Consider the following 12,119-nt stretch of genomic DNA (forward strand, 5'->3'; position numbering starts at 1 on the left):
TAAATATTCCTCCAAATCATTCTGGACACTCACAATTATTCACAACCTTATGGGGACATACTGCTTTTCAGCCAACTTATGAGCTTGATTTCTTCAGCAAACTTAAGAATGACAGTGTAATAAAATTATTATTATTATTATTATTATTATTATTTTTGCATTTCCTCTTTGGTTAAACTTAAAAATTTTGTCTTTCCTTTTTGGAAGATGAATATTAAGCAACCTCTTTGGTTGGAAAGTCACTAGAAGCTTTTGATAGATTTCAGAGCCTGAATAACAGTTTTTCATAATGCATGAAATAATCACATCAATTTCTCCTATGCTGGAAAGTTTTATAATTTACCCTGTGGGATAGAACAATTTCTAATGCCTGGCATGTGCCAGGAGGTCTTTTGCAAATGTGATAACTTTTGTTTTCATACAATAAAGCAGTGTAATCTTGCTAAAGACATTTTCAGTGACAACGGGGGACACAAATTTAAGTTATCAGTGTGCGGGGCTACCAATGCAAATAATGGAGCAGAAGTGGCAAAGAGGGTAAACGGATACTTCTAGGCTGGCATGGCCAAGTTTGGGTGGGCACAGGCGATGTCAACAGTGATGACCCCTTGCAAATGGCAAAAAAAACAAAATTGTTTACATATCTCAATTACATAGGTGTCCACATGTGAAAAAAAAATAAAATGAGTTCAAGTAGCGAAAATACTGTGATTTCAAAAATCACAAGGCCTTTAGAATTCCACTTAGCCTGCAAAGCTGGAGCTAACCAGTTGTTTCTCTCTCTGTACTTCCAGTCATTCCAAATGCCCCTCCAGCTCTGACCCTGGAGATAAGAGAGTTCAAATCACTGCCTGGAGGCAAAAGCAAGCTAAAAAGGAAGACAACGACAAGAGTTAAACTGATTTTACGCTTCCTGCCTGATCTTCCATTACATTAATTTCTTCTAGATCAGACTTCATTTCCTGAAGGCTCGTGGGCACATGCTTTTTTCTTGGCTGTGCTAAGAGAAGAAGGCTCTGTTATGAGACATTGAACCGCATTTGAAATAGTAATGACATGGTGGCTGTTGTGAAACACCAACTCTGTCTGATAAAGGGCTGGAAGGAATTAATCCTATAAAAGTACACTGCAGTTTTCCGTATGCATGCCTGCGGTTATTTTTGCTTTCAGTAGAATTCCCCCCCTTCTTTTTAATAAAGTTATAAAGCAAACAACCTTTTAATAGTGTTTAAAAGCTCTCAAACAGCTAAAGCCTCTCCCTTCCTGTTTTATCAGTAAGAGCTTTGCATTGCTGCCTCTGAAAAAAATTCCAGCTGGCCCTCTCAGAAGCAAAGACTCCAACCTGGAAATGTGTGACAGGAACGTGTATGGGAGGGCCAAGCGAAACCAGGCCAAGAGGTGGGTAGTTTTGGAGAGAACTGACACACAGCTCCGGAAAGAAGAGTTACCTTTTGGGGGGCTCATTTCCCCCTCTCACTCACAGCCAGTCTCAGGGTGAGGACGAATATACCCAGGGCCCCTGCTTGTGCACGCAACCCTGCAGACCTGCTGGAGCCACGAGACAAAGCCAACAGGACCACTGGCCTCTGCTCCTCGCCCTCCCCCTCCCCTGCCTCAGCACCATCCAGTTGCTCACCAGGAAAGAGTGCATCTCTACTGGGGCATCTAGAAACCCCTTCCTCTCATTTCTGGCCATGGAACCCTCCACATTTACCTCTCTCACTCATCACGCAGACTTGCAGAGTTCTCTTATCTTACTTATTCGAGGTGATTTCATTTTAAGGAAAAAGTCCTCATTTTCCATTACCAAAATTCTCTGTCAGCATCAACGGCCTGCCCCGGGGCTGCCAAAATCCTAGACCACCAGTCACTCACATTCTGGCATCTAGACTATTCTTGGAGAAAAATCTCATGTTTTTTTGAAAGAAACCTACAAAATTTAAATAAATAGGGACTTGAATCTTTTGCAACTAAAACCTCTGACACCTTCAAGTGATGAAGAAGAACAACTTACCTCCTTTCCTATGTTTTGAGTATCTGACAGGAACAGCAGGGTATGTTTTAAAGAACCTGGGACAGAAAGTCAGATTTCTGTTTGCAACTTAGCTACCAGAGCCCTTGGGCAATTCAGCTAATGTCTGCACTCCAGTTTCTTCATTAGTAAAATGAGAATAATAACATCTGCCCAGGGTGCCTCAGGAGAGTCATGTGAAAATTAAATTAAAGGGTGTATGTGAAAGCACTTTGGAAACAATAAAATGCAATAGATAGATATGTTGAGTACTTATGATCCTACCCCTGCTTTAATGGCAACTAAAAAATGGGGAAAATTCTCATGACACTTAAATTTCTAAAGGCCAATTTTTGTTTTCATGGCTATAGTGAGATTTTGGTCAAATCAAATTTTCAGCTGAAAAAAACTAGACTTTTTTTTGTGTGTGTAGAATAAATGGGAATCAAGGAGAAAAAAAAAGAGGTAAAGGTTATAGAAACTTAGAGTGAGACAGAACAGGACACGATCCTTTGGACCATGAGGCAGGCATGCAATGAATCAGCAATTATTCCCTGGAGGTCTCTGTGTGCCAGGGTCTCTTCGTGGGTTTCTCCTCCTAGCAGGAAAAGAACGCTGGTGTGAATCTCTTCCTCCTAGTCACTGCATTTCTGATCATTCACTCAGTCACCCAAGACAATAACCTGAGAGTCATCCTAAACTCCTTCCTCTCTTTCCTTTCTAACTGTTACCTCTATTCAATTATCAAGCCCTGCCCATTCTAGATTCCAAACATCTCTTGACATATTTCTCTATTAGTTAGGGTGTACTAGTCTGGAGTAACAAATAAACCCCAACAATGTTGGCACCATAGAAGTGTCTGGTTATACTTTAGTCATACGACATCATCAACTGCCAAGGAAATTCCCTGTATGCTCAGGAAGAAAAGGGAAAGGCATTTTTTGAAGGGAGCAAGCAGTCTCTGCCGGCTGAGGACCAAATATGTATCTGCACCTGCACCTTTCTTCCCACGCTCGTCGCCCTCCAGGAGAGACCACCCCAGCCCCATCCAGCTCAACATCTAGGGTTTCTCAGTGATGCACAGTCTTCTACGTTAGATTCAGATGTAGTTCCTTATGGATCTGAGATTTATAAACCAAATGACACAACAGTCTGTCCCCTGCTTCATAACTAATTACAGTGGTGGAGCAGGCCCAGGATAACCACAGTAGACATGCTCCCATTCAGAGTCAGAGGAAACACTCAGCAGCCACTAGCGCAAAAGAAACATGAGGTCCTCCTGAGCAAGAAATGTGAGAACCCCCAGTCCCATATCAAAATATAATTCAAAAACTTAGAAACATAATTCTCATACAAAATTGAGTAAATATCAAATACTTAACTTATTAATGAGGGAACCAGCAGGATAGCAAAGCTGGTTCAAAAAGAATATATGAGAAACTGAAGTATATATAGTCAGTGAAAGAAAGAGCTAGAATAAGACTGCAAAGTAAGATATAAAACTGGGTAATGTCCTACAGGACAATAAAATCATAATGGGGAAGGTCTATCAAACAGAAATCATTTGTTTATTTATCGGACAAATGTATTTGCAACTTGTCAATCTTCTAAAAGTTAGTATCTAATTTGTAGTTAGAGTCTGGGCCATAGTCAATGGTAACTGGTAACTGTCCCTTAGAGGTCAGATGATCCTTGGGTGGCTTGTTACACAATGCTCTACTACGACTTTGAAAGGGCACACAGAAATCTTTTTGCCTTATTTCCAAGTTTAGATAGTTTTCTTAATATGTAAGCAATAAGGAACAACCAACAAACACTATACTTGGGCTCTTCTCAACCATTTTCCCTAGAGCTGTAGACTTAGTAGACACTTGATCTGTCTTCCAAGTTATTCCAAGTTATTAACAAATATTTGACCATTACATAACATGAATCTTCATTTCTTCCAGGCTGAAATATTTCCTTATCATCCACCTTGTAACACTAAGCCAATGCCATATATTTTGGGTTTCAGATTTTGACAGCCCCTTCCTTCAGGGTAACAATTTCTGTATCTGTTATGGTAGAATACACTATGTAATAGTAATAGAAGTTTACTTCTTGCCCATGTAACAGTTCACGGTGCATATTTCATGGTTCATATGTAGCTGTCCTCCATATAGTCATTCAGGAATCTAAGACCCTTCCATCTTCTTGTGTCACTATCCGCTACTGCCTCTTCAGGATCTAGAAATATCTGGCAGAACACAGAAAGAGGAAGCACACTCTTTAAGCCTTGACTCAGAAATGGCATCTCTCACTTCTACTCTCATTCATTGGCTATTTTAGACCTAACTACAAGGGATGCTGAGATAATTACTCCAGTAGGTACCCAAGAAGAGGAAACAGAACTTTAGTGGACAAAATTTTGTGTCTGTCTCCCCATCTAAGCTGAAAGTCTCTGGAGGGCAGGGACTATTTTATTCATGTTATCTCTAGGGCACAGAAGTGTGCCTGGCTCATACAAACTCAATACATGTTTAAATGATTGAACAAATAAATAAACAGATGTTCTTTTTTTCTCAGTGTGTAAGTAATCCACACTTTAATGCAAAAGAAGAGGAAAGGCAAGGGCAAACAACAAAATTCTGTCCCTTCCCTCCGGATCAGCCCTCAGCCTCTATCCCTTGGCCGGGACACGAGAATCTGGGCATGGTCCTTGGGCAGGCATTTGAGGTAGTCTCCTCCCTCAAAAACCGCTCTTACTCTTCACTTCCCTATTTCTATGAAGGGAACTGAAATATTCTCAATCCCACCATGTAATTCTCTGATTCCTTCTGTTCATCCTCCAACCAGTCAGATGGAGATTGTAGGTTCTACTTCAACAACAGCCCCTAACTCACCTCCTTTCTTTCATCACCCCACTCCCTCATTTGCAGTTTTCAATTCCTTTTGCCTGGAAAATTACAAGAGCCACCTAAATGGTTTCCTGGGACTCTAATCTTGTCCCCCTCCAGTCCATTTTAGGCATTGCTGCCAAATTAATCTATCCAAAGTAAGCTCCAATTTCATCACCGTAAAATACTAGATGTCCTCCCATTTCTTATCAAACTATGAAAACACTGTTTAAGCTCTTACTAGACCTTACTAGAACGACCGCATAAATTTGTCCACCAAACTGTGACACTTTTGAGAGTAAAAGGAAATGCCGAAATTAATTAAAAGTATATAATTCTTGACATCTTTGTTTACAAATACATTTGTTTCTAGTATATTGGCAGAACAAAACAATTGTAGATTTCAAAGGCTATTTTTTAAAGGTCTTTTTAAAAATGTGAAAATAAGTATCTGTGACCATTTCAAATTTTCTTTATTTTGGTTATCTTATCATTAAAAATAACATAAAGAGAATACTTTTTCTTGGTATATATTCATGGACTTTAATTAATTTCTTAGCTATGCTTGCCATATCCACTGGCATTTTTCTGAAAAATGTTGGGTTTTTTTTAACTTTTATTTTTAAATGCTTTCAAACTTATAGGACAGTTACAAAAGTTAATATAAACCCCCAGAAAATTCCAGCACACCCCTCCCTGCCCAGATACCCAGATCCACCAATTTTAACAATTTGCTGCATTTGCTATATCTTTCTATCTTCCATCTTTCTAACAACTGTCTATTTATCAGTTTTCTGAACACTTGAGTGTAGGTTGTATACATCATGCTCCTTGAACACTTAATATTGTCATGTAAATTTCTTAAGACCAAGGATACTTACTTATTAACCACCTCAAGGGCAGTTATCAAGTTCAAGAAATTTTATATTGATATAAAGTTTACAATCTGTATTACAATTTCATCATATGTCTCAATGATGCCCCTTTGTGTTTTTCTCCTGCCTTGCTAGATCCCATTAAATATCACGTATTGCATTTAGTTGTCATCATCTCTTTAGTAGCTTTTCCTTCTTTTTTTATTTTTTTTCTCCTGTTTTAATTGTGGAATCATATATACAACATAAACTTTCCATCTCAACCCTCACAAGCATACCATTCACTGAAATTAATCACATGCACAAGATGGTACCCTCTCTAACTTCCATTACTAAAACTTTCCCATCTCCCCAAACAGAAAGCCTACACCCATTATGCCTTAACTCCCTCTTGCCCTCGCCACTGGCAATCTGTACTCTAATTTCTGTCTCCATGAGCTTGCATGTTCTCTTGATATTTTCTTCATAGTTACCATGGGGCTTAAATTTAACATCCTAAATCCATAACAGTCTTGTTTTCTTTGATACCAACTTATCAAAGTTATCGCCCTATTACTGCATTCCTTTAACTGTTTTCTGGAACTTATAGAAAGATGTTTCTGCCAGTTCTTGCTGGTTTTTCAAAGCTTCTGTAGGGGGACAGAGGCCTCTGCCATCCTGATCAGCGCAGGTCCTAGAATGTATTTTTTAATATGGTCTTATTTCAATGACTTTTATTATTATATCCACTAATTAATAATTATGTTTAATAATTTAAAATTGTATTTCATCTTTATCAAAGCTGTATTTTATAATTAAGTTTGAAATTTTTGACACACTGTATTGACTTGTTGTTGTAGACCATATTATATTTAATTGAGAAAATGCTCTAACTCCTTCCACAGGTGCTATTACCTGGTAAGCGCAGAGCAAATTCTACTAAATGAAGAATAGTTTCAATGCTCCTTTTTAAAATTTTGTTTATTTGCATATTCTCTCTTTACTTTGTCAGTCTAGCAAAGAGTCTGTTAATCTTGTTTATCTCCTCAAAGAACCATCTTTTGGTTTTATATTTTTTTCTATTGTTTTATTTCTCTAGTTCATTTATTTCTACTTTAATCTTTATTTCTTTTCTTGTACTTGCTTCAGGATTAGTTTTCTGATCATTTTCTAGCCTTTTTGGTTGTTCATTTAGGTCTTTGCCTTTTGATGTATGCATTTAGAGCTGTAAATTTCTCTCTCAGCACCACGTGCGCCACATCCCAGAGGTTTTGAAATGTTGTGTTCTCATTTTCATTATCTCTAGATATTTACCTATTTCTCTTGCAATTTCTCTTCTGACTCACTGGTTGGTCAGGAGTGTGCTGTTTAACCCCCATATATTTGTGACAGATCTGGTTCTTTGATGTTTGTTGATTTCTAGTTGCATTCCATTATGGTCAGAGAGTATTATTTGAATAATTTCAATCTTTTTAAATTTGTTAAGACTTTATTTGTGCTCCAGCATATGATCTATCCTGGAGAACATTCCATGAGTGCTAGAGAGGGAGGTATATATCTCAATGCTACTTTTATTGAAATATATAAATATTTCATCCCAAGTATTTTCACAGATTGTCTTTTTGCCTACAGCATATCTTTTTTTGACAACTATTTTAACAAAAAAAAATTTCATCTAATAAATGTTCTCTATTTATGATTCTTTTTAATGCTTCTCTACATTTAGATGCTGCAAATTTCATTCCATTCTCATTAGAATATAAATTCATCAGATTAAAAATGGGAGCATCATGAAAAGATGCTTTCCACATTTAAGACATTTCAAAGTGCAATTGTAGAAATTTCAAAATTAATCTTATATACACTTTGAGTCACTGTTTAATTTGTTCACTTCCAGTTCCTCCTTGCTTTTCTAAAGATAAATTTGAATATCTTCCTTTTTGCAAGCTTTGTTTTCAATAATTGCAATTCCATGAGCGCTTGAAAAGCTGCAGTTGTTTGATAATCCATTCACTGAATATATTGATCAAACAGTTTTCAACTGCTTTTATTTTTTCTTCAGTCTATCTACAAAGGTTCTAAAGTTTCCGCTTTTTTTTAATTAATATTTATTCACAAACAATACAATCATCCAAAATATAAAATCAATTGATCACATTACCATCATATAATTGTTCATACATCACCTCTATCTATTTTTTTAACATTTTCCTTGTACCAGAAAAAGTGAAAATAAGAATAAAAAAAAATAAGAGTAAAAAAAAGTACACCCAAATCATCCCACCTCTCCTATCCTATTTTTCCTTTAGTTTTTGGCCCCCATTTTGCTACTTATCCATCCATACACTGGATAAAGGGGAGTGTGGTCCATATGGCTTTCACAATCATATTGTCACCCCTTGTAAGTGACATTGTTATACAATCGTCTTCAAGATTCATGGCTACTGGGTTGTAGTTCGATAGTTTCATGTATTTACTACTAGCTATTCCAATTGATTAAAACCTAAAAGTTGTTATCTATATAGCGTGTAAGAATGCCCACCAGAGTGACCTATCAACTCCATTTGAAATCTCTCAGCCACTGAAATTCTATTTCATTTCATTTCACATCCCCTTTTGGTCAAGAAGATGTTCTCCATCCCATGATGCCAGGTCCAGATTCATCCCCGGGAGTCATATTCCGCCAACTGCTTTTAAATAAAGTTCAGTTAGAAGTTGGAGGACTCACAAAAGTGTAAGGACATTTAGGTTACAAAGTATTTCTCCAAAGTATAAAACATCTCTACAATCCAATCGATGATAGGGAGCAAAGTAAGAAAGCCCATACTTCCATTCTGAAGTTGTTTGTTATATATATATATATATACACACACACACAACACACACACACACACACACACACACACACATAACATCAACTTTGTCACAAAACTTTGTAGTTCAACTACTCTGTATAAAAATATTTGTAAGTCTTGACAATTATAATTTTGTTTTGATTGGTAGACTATCACTGCTTGTTAATCATTATGAATTATGTGTGCACCATGGTAGATTTCAAATACACTTCTGCTTCATTGATTTTTTCAATTAGTAGGAATATTGGCTTTGCCACAACACTGTGCTCCACCCAAATTTATATTCATATTATCAATGAAAAATAATTTATCTTCAATACTGAACTGAATTCTCAATAGCATAAACAATATGATGTTTCACCTTCAACAGAATGAATTTCCAAAAGCTTTACGTTGATTCCATAACTTGGATTTAAGAAAACAGAACCATTTTTGCACTTAACTGACTTTCTGTATGAAGCATCTGATGGCATTGAAATAAGCTGGTATCATTTAACAGCTTGCAAAGTTCTGCTAATGAAGCCAACATATTAGCAGCTATCATTTTGTGTTTCCTATACATGCAAGAGAATTTGCATTGAAAAGATAAAACTTAGTTTAGAAGACGAGACATCTGATCTAAATGAAAAGACATGCATCACAGAGTGATATGTAAATGTACCTTTTGCCACTGTCCCTAGCAAACAGCCATCTTCAAGCAAGTTCCTAAAAGAACTACTAATTTTTGAAATAGAAGCTGATACCTCTTTAGCAGATTTTGTCTACACATTTTCATGTGGTCAATGATATCTCCATAATCCCATGAAGGATGGTGCCTTCAAACATTCTGTATAAATTACATATTCGTTATCAACTTCCTTGAGTGTCCTGGTTTGCGAAAGCCACCCTTTTGCAAAACACCATAAACTGGCTTTTATAAAGGGGGGTTATTTGGTTACAAAGTTACAGTCTTAAGGCCATAAAATATCCAAGGTAAGGCATCAACAAAGAGTGCCTTCACTGGAGAAAGGCCATTGGCAGCTGGAAAACCTGTTAGCTGGGAAGACATGTGGCTGGCATCTGCTGATCCTGGGTTGCATTTCAAAATGGCGCTCTCCAAAGTGTTGCTCTTTGGGGCGTTTTGTCCTCTCTCAGCTGCAGCTGCTCTTCAAAATGTCACTCTCAATTGCTCTGCGTCTGGGCCTGTGTGGCTCTTTTTAAAGTACTCCAGTGATCCAATAAAGACCCCCCCCCTCAATGGGTGGAGCAACACCTCCATAGAAATAATCCAATGAAAGGTCTCACCCACAGCTGACTGAGTCATATCTGCATGGAAACACTGAACCAATAGGTTCCAACCTAATCAACACTAATACCGCTGCCCCTGCAAGATTGCATTAAAGAATATGTTTTTTTCTGGGGGATATAATATATACAAACAGGCACATTGAGAATCAGAAAACCAATGCTAACATGCACCTTTTTATTAAAGCTCAATCATTACCAAAATTGTTCACTGTAAAATAAAGAAGAAATTACTAAATAATGAACAGTTGTGTATTTACATCAATCCAATAAATGACAAAACCACTGTAGCGAGAACATTTGGAGTACTTTATATATACTCTACAGAAGGTCTGCTCAGCTTTTATTTTCTGCATATATTTCATGTACAACCGACTTATAATTTCCCATGTTTGCCCCTGACCCTGCCGATGGCGGTTTGTGCATTGCACAGGCCATAGCACAGATCACACAGCACAACTGACTGGTGCACCAAGTGCCTGTGGGAGCAGCAGTTTCAAATATCTCTTCCACCAGGTCTGGAGATTTTGAGGGGGTTACCTGTCCCTAGACACTTGTGTCTGGGAGAACTTCACTTTATTTGTAAGCATCCCATACCTATAAAAGGGAGTTATGCTGTGTATGGAAAGGGGCAAGGAGAGAGCATTGTTATGGGTCCCCTTTCAGATTTAATCATATGTTGTTCCGGTTTGCTAATGCTGCTGATATGCAAAACACTAGAAATGGATTAGCTTTTATAAAACGGGTTTATTCAGCTACAAATTTACAGTTCTAAGGCCATAAAAGTGTCCAAACTAAGGAATCAACAAAAGGATACCTTCACTGAAGAACGGCCGATGGCATCTGGAACACCTGTTAGCTAGGACGCCACATGTCTGGTGTCTGCTGGTCCTTTGCTCCCGGGTCACTTTGCTTTCAGTTTCCGATTCCAGTGGGTTTCTCTCTAAGTGTCTGGGGTCTTCTCTTAACTTCTCTGGGACAGACTCTGTGCTTTGTCACATAGCTTAGCATCTCCTATCATCCTTCTATCTGCATCTCCAAGCATTTCTTAGCATCAGCAAGCATCTGGGTCTGTATAAGCTCTTAGCTTCTCTCCTAAATGCTCCAGTGAACTAATCTAGACCCACCCTGAATGGGCAGGGCCACACCTCCATGGAAATAATCTAATCAAAAGTATCACCCACAGTTGGGTGAGTCACATCTCCATGGCAATACTCAATCAAAAGTTTCCATCCTAATCAAAAGACTAATAAATCTGCCCCCACAAGATTGCATTAAAGAACATGGCTTTTTGGGGGACAGAATATATCCAAACTGGCACATGAGAACTTTGTTCATTGCCCATGCATCTCACATACTACTAAATGAGACCATGGCAGAAGCTAGAATAAATGCAAAAGTCCCCAAACCTATCCTGCGTTAATTAAAGCAACCGTAAATAAGAATATTTGATCAACCTTTCATGAATGATCCACATACACCTGAAAATAAGGTATATTCTCTATTATTAGGATGTAATGAGGAATTTACATAAAAGCCAACTCATTTATTAAATTGATAAAAACACTTATACCTTTGTTTATTTCATTTCCATTTGACCTGTTGTGTACTACATAAGGTGTGCTAATCATTATTAATTTGTTTCTATTTCTACTCTCATTTCATATAATTTTTGCTTTAGATTGGTAGTGTTATATGCTGTGTTACAAGGTGCACAGTTATTCATAACTGGCGTATTTTCATTGTGAATTGTGGTTTTCAGCATTATATAGTATCCTTTTTCATCTTATTTAAAGCTTTTTGGCCAGAATTCTACTTTGTCTGATATTAGAATCATTACCCTACCTTCTTATTGCTTTTATTTTTCTGGTATATCTTTGCCCCTTTCTTTACATTTGTCCCTTTAAATCACTGTTTTTTAGGTGTGTCTATTGAACACAGCCTGGGGTCAGGTTTACCTTATAAGCTAATTTGAGAAATAGTGCATTTCTCGTATAGCAAAAAAAAAAAACGAAAAAGAAAACAGTAAAATCCATCTCATTTAATGATATGAGTCAAATGTTTAATCTCAAGATTGTCACATGATTTTATATAATACTCACTACATGCTTTATATTTACTGAATCCCTTTCTCTAATTCGCATGTCTCTTTGCTATTTATTTTTTCATTTCTTTTGGCATTTCAGAATGATTGCATGTTTGTTCCAGTTGCTGTCTTTTTATTTATTCCATTTACAGC

The sequence above is a fragment of the Choloepus didactylus genome, chromosome 3 (genome assembly GCF_015220235.1).
Source record: "Choloepus didactylus isolate mChoDid1 chromosome 3, mChoDid1.pri, whole genome shotgun sequence".
Classification (NCBI taxonomy): domain Eukaryota; kingdom Metazoa; phylum Chordata; class Mammalia; order Pilosa; family Megalonychidae; genus Choloepus; species Choloepus didactylus.